General features: G+C 41.9%; 1 long non-coding RNA gene across 2 annotated transcripts; it reads left to right on the top strand.

Moving 5' to 3' along the window:
• The first annotated feature begins 3168 nt into the window (after positions 1 to 3168).
• Positions 3169 to 10427, top strand: LOC119452365 (uncharacterized). 2 transcript variants are annotated; one of them, XR_005191885.2, is made up of 3 exons: positions 3169 to 3316; positions 4764 to 4927; positions 9373 to 10427. It is a non-coding gene; the product is annotated as an uncharacterized LOC119452365 (long non-coding RNA). The 2 variants fall into 2 exon arrangements; XR_007466838.1 differs by lacking the exon at positions 9373 to 10427 and adding an exon at positions 6939 to 6961.
• The last annotated feature ends 1486 nt before the right edge of the window (positions 10428 to 11913 follow it).

Genomic DNA, 11913 nt, shown 5'->3' on the forward strand with positions numbered 1-11913 from the left:
GAAATCATTGCGTCCAAAAGTCGCCTTTATCTCGTGCCTACCAATTCGATATTTTTGGTTGGTGCACGTGTAGGTAAAGCAATCGGTATTAGTATTGTGCTAATTATTTGTTTCTTCGAAATAACTTTTTCTAGCAAATGAACGTAATATTTCAAATTTCACGCCAAAGTCCTGTAAATTGTCCTTAACAAAATGGCGCCTACAATAATCAACAGCTTTCGTTTATACTTTAAAGATAAAACCTTCTGAACGTTGTGTTTTTTGTATAATTATTATTACATAATATTACATTTAATATTATAAAATAATACCGTAATTATAGTAGCAATTATAAAGAAGAATTGGCAAGAAGCAGCTGTGGCGCAACGTCTCGCGTTTTCCTTCTGCTGCTTTGGCGGCGTATTTGCGTTGCGATGGCATCATTCTTCTCGGAGCCGGAGTGAAATTGAAGTCGCGTGTTGCATTAGTTTTTTTAATTGCTGTTGGGGCTGGGGCTGCGTGATCATCACTGGCGTCCTCCAGAGTGCCCCCCGATCGGAAAGTCGTACGAACCGCAAGCTTTGAACGTCTGTTTATCGCAACATCGAAAGCGGTGGCACAGAAGACGCGATGTGAGCTCCGGTGGGAACAGTAGCCCTTTGTCTCGTAACGGTAAGTAAACGTTTGTTAGCGCAGCTAGCACGCGTATGTGTATTGATTATGAACACTATGTTGAGATATGTCAAGAGCAGAGCACGCCGCGAGGTTGCCGAATTGTTTGAAGCGCTTGGCCAGCCTGTCGAGGCCGGCGACAGCCTTGCGTACCGGCAGCTCAGTAAGCGTTCGCGACGGGCTAGCAGTAGCGTGCCCAAAAGTGAACCGCAAGCGAGCTACTCCGAAAACGAGTATCCTAGCTTCAGTGCAGTAAGCGCAACGCCTGTTAGCAGTAGCGCGGCTACAGTCTATTGTCAAGGCTGGTATTTGTAGCGATGCCTTTCCGGATGCTAATGCCCCTTCGCGCTTTTCGCGCTTGGTCAGTGGTCAGAGCGACGGTCCGTTCACGTTATCAACTGGATCAGCTGGCCGTGAGTGGTGGATGTTAAGACTAGTAATAAAGCATAAGGCATCGCTACAATATACCGGCCCAGGTTGCACAGAAAGCAGCTCACATTGTTCAGATCGTAATGCGGAGGTTTCCGTCGACTGGTGACTATCCGAAGCCGGTGAGGATTCAGAAGAACGGTTTTCCGATGTATTTAACGCTGACGTGCTGGAAACCGCAGAACGGGCAGGAAGCCAAAGCACTAGCAGCTAAAATTTCGCAGCTTCCGCTTGCAAAGTGGGCTCTACAATGTAACATTACTCACAGGTCCCTGACACCGCCTCTCCGACTTCTAAGAGCCACACGTGTTTTTCCGGAATCTTCCAAAAGATGCTAGAACTTTTCTGAAGACCCCCCGTGGGGCTGTCGAGGTATGTGCATGTGTAGCCTTAAACTAGCTTAAATTTCGTTGAGAAATTTGAAGACAGTTAGAGCACGCTTCCACTTCAAATGCACCTGCTACGTGTTTTGCATCTGCTGTTTGATAATGACAAGAGCATATGTAGGTGGAACGTGGTTGGAGTGGCAGCATGCGTATTTTGCACATTGTATACATCAGAGCATTGGAGCACCGCCAAATTTTTTAATCTTTTTTATTGGCCGAGTTGTTGAGATGATAAAATAGTTTTGCTGGTGAGAAAGTTCGAGATGTAGTAATTTGCTTACTGTGTGCTTACAGCCCACAACTGAGGGACGTAGTAGAAAGTAGAGCTGTAAGTAAATTGTTATTTTACTTGGGGCAGCCAGCTGTGGGGATTCTAGACAATGTGATTCTGGGCACATCCATTATCGTAAAAATCCTTGAGCGTACAAATTCATTGAGGCTGGAACAGAGAGCAATATTCCCATACACTCCAAACGTAATAACTGCGGACAGAAGCTTCACCAGACGTGCGTTTTAATATCAAGGAAAAACACCTAGGGAAACCTATGAAGCTTTCATCATCTACATGAGGGGAGTGACTTGCGTCAGCCCGCCTTCGACCACACTCGTAAGAAACTGCTCTACCTGAAATCTTAAGTTCTTTTCTCTCAGAAATTGTGGTCTGACTTTTGTTTTTTGGGGTGTCATTAATCTTTCTGTTCTTTCTTGAGAGAACTTATTGCACATGATCATAAAACCACTTTCAATTGGTAGTATCAGCATGTGTTCTGTCATTTGTGTTGTTTGCACTGCTTTGCCTTTTCCTTGTTTCTATGATGCTTACTAAACATTTCATTTGGCCCTTTACAATAAGTGACCTCTGAATTGAGCACAATATTATTCTATTGTTCATGCAACTCGCGGGACTCCTGGAAGGTAGCCCTGCGCTACAGATTCAAGAATCAGCGAAGAGTTCTCCCTAGGGATGGTTGTGTGGGCGAGAACCACACGAAGTTTGGGTCACGCAGGAAGGGCAGTGAAGAAACAGCCACAGTGGAGCTCCAGTGGCACAAAGTGCAAAAGATCGTGGGGGGCATTCCGCAGTGAAATACAATATGTTGATTTGTTTATCTAGGATGACGTGTAGCAAGCTAATGGTGACCGTAGTATTTTCATTTGATAATGCTTTTCAACTATTTCTAATTTTCACTGAGTAGAAGCGCTCAGAATTTAATTCTGTTTTTTTAGTGCTCTCTGTTTTGAGGTGGTATCAAAGTATTTTGGATTCGTGATTCAATTTAGGCTGGCCAATATTTAACAAATCAATTTAGCTAGGCAAAACTAAATACCATAAATCAGAAAGACCAATTGCAACAAAATGCAAGGATACAGTTGAAACGAGGCCTTTGGATACTAATAAAGTTATTTGGTGCTCGACCACAGTCCTTTGTGGGTTTGCTGCTTGTCTAGCAGGTGGGAACAAGGCCATATGTTAATCCACCTAATTAGCTATTTTCATGGTTGACGAAATCCTACGTAGTTGTGTGTTGGTGTAAATGTATCACATAAAAGGATTGTAAATGAGGCCGTTACCTTTTGACAATACCTCTGAACATTACTGAAATATTTCCTTGCATAGTGCAGGTGTATTTATGCTGCAATCAGCTATATGGTGTTGCTTCCCTCAGGATGTTGCTATCTCTACAATAGCCGGAGAAGACGAAACAAGTTTTGCAATGCACACGAACTGGCTCAGTTGTGAATGTCACAAATGCTCCCCTAACGAGGATCAAATCAATGAAAGGATGGCCTTGATAAATAATATTCATGAGGCGAAGAGGAAGTACCCATACATGATGAGCTTTGAGAGGGTAAGTACTTTTGCTACTATGTATGAAACAGCATTTACATTAACAGCCTGCATGGTTGTGGAGGCGGCTGCATTCAAAAAGAACTAGAGCTTTTGTAAATGGTGTAAAAACTAATTTTAATGCACACACACGTTCTAGTGTACTAAAAAAAAGACTACTGCTCTCTACATATTTATCTGATGAAAAAGTTAGTGCTCTAATGTATTCGGGCAGAAGACTCATTAGCTATGTCACCAAGGCTGTCCTTGCACCACAGACGCTTGGCCATCAAAAGGTACACCACAAAGCAATGAAAGTCGTTCAACGTTTGTATGAAGACACTGGCATTTTTGATGAATGCTGACTGAACTACATTGTGTGTGTGTGTGCATAGTGCTTATGTGTGAAAAATACTAGAGAACTGTGTTGAAGAGATAACTTTTGAACTTACCGAAAGCAAGACTTTCTTTTTTATTATTGCAATAGCAATTACATGGACACTCCAAAGCGGATTTCTGCCGTCGCCGTGAGGTTCCGTATGACGTCAACGGTGATGAAATCGAGGTATGCTGTATGTGCGACTGAAAGGGCGCGAGGGACGCACACTTTCATGGCGAGCGAACACATGGCGGAAGACAAACGCGCTTCTGCGCTGTGCTCCATGAAGGGCTGCAGAATTAAGCATCTCTTTTCTCCTTTACAATCACCATATATATATATAGAGCAAATACGACTTCTTCCATGGCGTGAAAGGCCGGGGGTGGGGGAAAGGAGGGAGGGGAGGCGACGTTTAGCTGCGCACCAAATCCCTATTTATGTAAAAACGTTGGGAGACAGAAGGTGGGTAAAGACTTCCGGCGCTGCTCGACGAGTGTCCTGTTCAGATCTCATCGAAAACCTCCGAGCCACCCGCAGAGGCACCGGCAACAGTCACCAACGCCGGGCACGTTCGGTGCGAACGCGGGCACGACGACGGCGTCGACAACAGTACTGCGCGTTGCTGATGCTACTGCATGTCCAAATTTATACAGCTGATAAACTACTATGCTTACTCCGTATAGCTCTCTACTAATTTGCTATCGCAATTGATGCTTCGCCTTTCGGGTGAAACTGCGACAATTTTTTTAACTTTCTGTGTTAAGCGAAAAAGGGTAGTGGTGGCTAAGACATGGGGACAACTCGATTCATTTTTATTTAAATAAAAAAAGAGTAAACAATGAGCACCATAACTTGGTTTTCTTTTCTGTGTGACTAGAAATTTTCAGTTTCTCATACACCTTCAGAAGAAAAATGCCATTTCTATTTCGTGAGGTCAGAGTGCTCACTTGGATTGTTTACATCTGTCGTTTGCCAAATCTTCAATGTAAATTGTGTGCTTGTAGATAACATGATGGTAAAAATAACTGCTATGTATTTGCTTGGTTCTTGTAGTGCACTTCAGACACATCTTTTTTTTGCAATTTTGCAGTGACTTTGCAAGACTGACTAAGATTGACCCATCACCTTGTATTGCAAAAGGGATCAACAAAATTGTGAAAATGGCAGAAATGAAACACATCCCTTGCGAAGCAAGTGTAATGGCATCACTTCAAAAGGCTCGTGAGATGTCACCGGAGAGGCTGCGAACACGACGTGAGTACTGTTACAAAGGCTTCATCGGCAGCTTTTAGACCTACACTCCGTGACATTATTTTTGCAGGGTTTCGTCTCATAGGCATAACATTAGAGTACATCTGTGTTGGTTCTTTTTTTTGGTTCTTTTAAGACAGTTCTTCAGGTTTTCAACTCATATCTTCTCTAAAACTTAAATTCTTTAATGGTAGGTTGTTTGATCTGTGGAATGGAAATAAACTGGCATAGTGTTGCACAGTTACATGCGTAGATCAAGAATATTCTGTGCCATGGCAGGCACAGAATATTCTTGACGCGAAAGGTCTTCAAGGTGCAGTCGACATAAATAAAAGGATGTTACCCTAGCACCAGTGTTCATTTGCTTTTAGTGACAGAAAATCACAGCGTTAATAGTTTTCAAAACCAACCTTTGTCACAGATTTAGGGAACTTTAGGAAGATACTAAACAAGTGCATTAAAGTGTTCGCTATAAACCTTTCGCTTTGGAGGCATCCTAACAGTTGCAGCACTTCGGATTCCGTCTTTCAATGTCAAAGAACTTAATGGTCTGTCATCTTTGTGCAAGAGCAGATAAGTTTCTTGCGAGTTTGTTCTGCTACAATGAATGTTTAGTACCCATGGGCTTAGCTCCAATTCATCATAAACGCACTGTGCTTTACTGTGATAGTTCTGCGTCAAACACGGCAAGCTTAATTTATATCGGAACAGATATCTGGGCCCATTAAAAAGGAATAAACAAATTTTAAATGGCCGACCTGAATTCCTGTGAAGATAAGTTCTCAGTCTGCGTAGTCAGGTCCACGTGATCTCTGAAAAAACTAGATTTTTCGAGGACATAACTGCAGCGCACGACCTCGCAAACAATTTCTTGCAACATGGCAGGCTAAATATAAACGCTGCATCGTGCATGCATGCACACAATGCAAAACAAAAGACGTGTCCCAATGATGAACTTAGGGCCGACATACACTCTAAGGTGCATTTTATCTTGAGGCAGAAAAAGGTCTTATTTTGATCTGTACAAGAAAACTGAAGCTTTGCTCACGGAGGTATTGCATCTTTTCCTCGTATGATGCGCTTCCAGGAGTTTACGTGTGATCTTTGCTTTCATCTAGAATGTTAGCACTGTCAGAGTGCAGCGCACCATTTTTGCAACACCTGCAGTGCACACGCGAGTGCATATCTTAGTTATAAAGGTAAACATCTACAGAAGTCTGTCAGGCTTATTAAAAAAATTGTCAGTAAAGGACGACTCTCCAGCCAAGATTTGACGACTCTCCAGCCAAGACCACACATATCGTTCTTGAGCAGTCTTGTGTTGTGCTTTTCACCTTTCCTGGTCTAGGTCTCTTTGTTGTCGTGCTTGCCGGTGGCTTTGAAGGTCGTGCAGTTATACGCTTTGAAGTGCTCCCGTGGATTTGTTCAGGTTTCCTTGCATGGCTTGCATATACCACGATTCTAGGTAGAGCCTCCTCATGTGGTTAGCTTTAGTGCCAATGACACTGGTGCCGTCAAAGTTGATGCGATGGTCATGCTTCTCACAATGTTCTGCGAGGGCGTTGCGCTCTGCATTGAAACTGCCTACATCGTTTTGTGCAGCTGAATTCTTTCTGGGAAGTTCGTCTCACCGATGTAGGAGGTGTAGCACTCAGGCACAAGGCACCTGGTAAACTAATCATGGGAACTTCTTTTGGAGGCCGATCTTATAGTCGTGGTATGAGCCGCTGAAGCGTTGATGTGGGTTTTTGCACAACATGGATACCCTCCTTTCCCAGCACTCATGCTAGCTGTTTGCTTATACCATAAATGTACGTGACGGAGATCCAAAGGGATGGCTGACGGAAGGCAGTATTACTGACGGTTCGTGTAGGAAAGTGTTTGAGGGGGTGTGTGGGCGCCCAGGTCAAGTTGTTGCAACACGTGGTGAATGAAGCTTCTTTTGTAGCCATTGTTCAAGAGGTCCATGATAATCGCTTTCTCCAATATTTTTCTCTCCTCTCTTGAACTGCAGATGGTCTTTTCAGTTGCGTTGCGACTACCAATGTATTGTGGGATATGGAGTGGTTTGAGCCAAACTGCAGGTATCTGCCGGTGTGTGTGTAGGCTTTCGATATACACAAAAACTCGAACAGTTTCCACGAGTTTCACTAGCACATCAAGGGAAAAGGGTGTCTTTTTTTACGTCATGTCATTTGCTGAACCCACCGTGACCAGCCAGTGCTAACATGTCAGCCTATAGTCCTTAGAGAAGTAAAACTTCCACTTGCGGTTTTGTCTGTTGGCTACCTTACTTAATTCGTGTTATTTTTTTTAATGATAGCAATTCCTTCCACAAGCATAGCTCGAAGCATTACCATTACACGATAATTACTGGTTAAACTTTTCACGCGAACAAGAACGCTGAGATTTGGATTCTTAGTGACTTTTGAAAAAATCAATATTTCATTCGTCAATAATTCACCGAAAAAAAATAAGCATGCTTGACAACAACCACAGGAAAAGTTTGTAGAATAAAAAAATGACCAAAGGTCCTACTCCCTAAATATGTGGTTGTTATTCGAGGACTGCTGCTGTCTGGTAAGGGACGTCAGAAAACCTTGCCATATGGTGCGCCTGTGATAGTTCCAAAAACTGCACTGAGATTTCATTCTACAGCTAGTGCTTGAGGGGAACACTTGCCATCTGGTGGTGCGCTTGGTTAAATCAAATAAATCACGTTGGACCTGAAGCAGCCATGACTTCTCTGGGCAAGAGAATCCACTGTATAATTTGCATTTGTTTGCGTTTTTACTGATGTTTTTAAGCAGTGTTTCTTTTTCAGGAAATTTTTACTTTTCTTAAGCAATTGTTGGTTATTATCTTGTGTATTTGCTACCTAGCAACATATGGCACATAAACATGGTAGATAAATACCATATACGGACAATGGCTGCACTATTGTATATGTGGCTCCCCCAATTTTGGGAGCCAATAATATAAAAAGAATCTTAAGAATCATATTTCAAACAAAGTAGTGAAGAAATACGTAAAGCAAGTACTCTAAAAGCATAAAGGTGTTCCCCGGGGAGCTGCCAGCTACTATTATGAATGCACAGCATGTTGCGTCTTCAGACTTTATACGCTTAACCTTACTGGCATTTCCAATGTCAATGGACTGAAGAGATTATTTTATTTACAAGGGGGGTGATGACCAGGGCCTGAGCAAGCATAACATTACTGGAATTTTGAATGCCAATGGACTGGAGAGAGACTTCATTTACAAGTGTGGTGATGAGCAGGGCCCAAGCAACCACGAAGTAATAGCGACAAAGAACCTGAAATATGTCTTGGAACTAGGTGCCAGAAATAACATGAAATTGTATAGGACAATAGTTCACCAAGAATTTATAGTTTAGGGACCAAATTTTTGCATGCATATTTTCTTCTTCTAAATGATGCATTGGACATTAATATTCATGATCACCCAGTATTATTGGCCTACGAACGAATAATTGAATTTATTCCATGATGTTTGTTTTGATTTCATCCTAACGATGCCTGTGATGTGTAGTTGGTGTTTAGGTCACACAAGACAGCAAGAAAGCTGCAATATAACTGCTGATACATCATTTGTGGTCTATAGCTCTTGAAACGTGTTTAAGCGTTGTAGTGAATTGAAACTATATCAGTGATTATATTGTCGTTTTTTCATGTCTTGCGTGACCTCAACTGCACGTCACAGCCCTCGTTGGATTGATGAAACTGAAATTGGAACATGAGAAAATAAATTCAAGTAATAATTATTTGGCAATGCGAATACCATATGGCTAACCATTTATTATGTCTACCGCATCATTTAAAAGAAGAAAACATGCGACTAAAATAAGGTGTCTACTCCTTTAAAAATGGAACTGAAAATGCCACTTTCAAGTAAGGGCCAATCACCTTCCTAAATTGCAAAAAGTATTTATTTATTCAATATATATATGCCAGATAGTTACCAGTGTTGTCCTCAGTGTTATCACATGAAGGATTATGTATGCAATTTTTGCTTCTGCCTTGTAATGCACTCACTTTTTTGTGAAAGTGGAATTTAAAATGGCATGCACCAAACAGCTTGGAAGAGAAGTGCGCTGTTTTAGTTCTCAGCAATGTTTAAATTAAGCAAATTCTGTGCAAATTTTGGCCTCAGCAAATCCTGTGGAACATATTTATTATAAAATAAAGCCTCCATCTCAAGAAGTCTGGACACTGCCGAGTGTGGTCCCAAAATTTGCGTCGGGCATAAACCAAAATTGGGTCCATAAATGTCAACTAGCCATTTGTATTGTTAACATTGTTTTTTTACATTGAAATCGTGTATAACCTGCATATAGCTTTATAAAGGGTGAATAAGTAGGAAGAGGTGACAATATACTATTCATGGTCTGTTGGTGATGATGCAATATTTTTTCTTGCCACTACAGGACCCGAGCGTTCCTGCAACCTCTTGCATCATATTTTCTGGAGAAGACGTTGAAGAGGCTGACCTCCACATCAAGGTGGACCGCGAGATGTTTGCAGTGAAAAATGGGGAGGAGGGGCTGGTGGCTGTTTTATCTGCTTACTGGCTCTTCAATATCCAGTACGACCGCAAGCTGTCCAACACTCTTCTCGTGTTGGAGCGCCTTTTCCTTGGGCTCACATTGAGTACCCCTAGAGTAGTGGCTACAAAGTTCTTGAACAATGTTGCCAAATGTGTGCCATGTTTAATGTGCTGAAGCTGTGCACTGTTACCTCATCATGAGTTTAGCTGTAATTTTCAGATGCAAGTTTTGTTTTGTCTAACCATTTCTGCAATACATATGAAGGAAGCCAACAGTCACCGATAACAAGGCAAGCTTATGGCAACGCTATTCGTTTTTTTTATTTGCAGTGTTAGTAGTTGGAAATTATTAGCTTAATTATTTTCAGATGTGGTTAGTTAGGATCCCACTGGCAGCATGTGGTTTTCTGCTTTCTGATCATTTACCTGTCAGCCATAAAATGATTACACTAACAATTTTCTATTGTCAGCACCACAAATTGTTAAACTTAGAAGCATTCTCCATGTGGGGCGTTCCTTGGTCTCGGTCACTGTTGGCATTTTTCATATATGCATTACAGAAAGGGTTAAACTATTCAACACTTTCTTATCTAAATGTTACAGGTAAACTGTCTTTTGTATTACATCATTAGCTCTTTTTAACTTTCAATAACTAAGCAAGATTCTAGTCGTAAAAAAAAATAAAAGCTCTAGAAGGTTGATACGTACTTCTCGCTTATTACGTAGTTACGAAAGCTGATCTCATATACTGTTGTGGTAGGTCAGCGGAGTATACACGATGCTGCGGATCATTTCCCATATGCAAAGTTAGCAACTGTTCTTTTTGAAGTTGAATGCTGTATTAAAATAGGTCAGGTGATATGTATTTGTGTTGCGTTATTTTACTGACGTTCTTAATAAATTTACTTTGATACCAAAACTATTCCGCAATCTTATGTGTACAAAAACCCACCTGTGCCACGCATTTCTCAAATGAGCAAGAGATGACCAGGTGCTGTATAGTGTATATTCTCTGCCTTTGTTGCAAGGGAAATATGACTGTTACAGTTCAACAATCGTATATTTCCTTGGAAACGAATGGTCCCTATACATTGTTTTCCTGAATCAATTTTTTGTTTGCATGGCATGCATGTCTGGATGGAGACCAAGCGTCCATCTCCTGGGCATGCATGTGTGCAGGTACACAGGAGCCTTGGATTGATGCTGTGCATTTTGGTCCACAAATAGGTATAGCTATACAACATTTATGAAATGCGTGACAAGTGTCATTCATGGATGGGAAAGATGCATATTGTCCCACTACACACATATATATATATATACATATATATATATACATTGTTTTGTCCAAATATCAGTTGCTAGCAAGCGGCCTGTCACGCGGCATTGTCTGCGGAGTAGAGCATTCTACCTTTGTGGACACATTTGCGGTCGTACATCAATCCTCGGCTTTTGCTTCTCGGGTGAATCAACGTGGAGCACCCTTCCAGCACCCATTTTATAGGGTGTTATGGTGAAATAGCACCCTTTAGTAAGGGTGCGACCACTACACCCTTTAAAATTTTATGCTGTGCACCCTTCCTTAAGGGTGCTGGCCTCTGCACCCTTTTCTAGCACCCTTTTTTAAGCACCCAATAGGTGGCAAAGGGTGTTCGTCTGGGGACAAGCTGATTTACACCCTTATGGGTGAGAAATTGTTTAGTGTGTGGTATGAAGACACAGGGGGTCAAATTGATTAGGCATGCCTCTCACAGCCCAGGGGTTGAACTGGTAAGTTACGCAGGATAAATAAATAAATAAATAAATAAATAAATAAATAAATAAATAAATAAATAAATAAATTGATCACTTCAATATTGAAGACAACCAATCGACTGCATATAGTCCGCACGGGAGATATTCTCCTGGTTGGTTGCGGTTTCTTTAGGAATGATTACACGAATACACAGAAATGATAACGATTCGCGGCCTACAAGCTCTTTGGTTGTTCACTCAAGAGTACATGCATGTTCCTTACTCATTTTGAGACCAAAGTTGGGCATCTCGAACACAGAATACCCGCCGTGGTGGCTTAGCGGCTATGGTGTTTCGCTGCAAAGCATGAGGTCGCGGGATCAAATCCTGGCTCCGGCGGCCGCTTTTCGATGGGAGCTAAATGCCAGAAACTCCACTGTCCCGTGCATTGGGGATGCGTTAAAGATTCCCTGGTGGTCAAAATTAATCCGGAGTCCTCCACTACGGTGTGCCTCATAATCAAATCGTCGCTTTGGCACGTACAACCCCAGAATTCATTCATTCAGTTCGAACAGAGGACATCTCACTGTGTTAAGATCGGAAGCCGTGTTCGTTGACATTCATTTAATAATTTACAACATCATCACGATCATCATCCTCGTCATCACCACCACTGATCTCAGGACCG

Source organism: Dermacentor silvarum, chromosome 5, assembly GCF_013339745.2.
Source record: "Dermacentor silvarum isolate Dsil-2018 chromosome 5, BIME_Dsil_1.4, whole genome shotgun sequence".
Lineage (NCBI taxonomy): Eukaryota > Metazoa > Arthropoda > Arachnida > Ixodida > Ixodidae > Dermacentor > Dermacentor silvarum.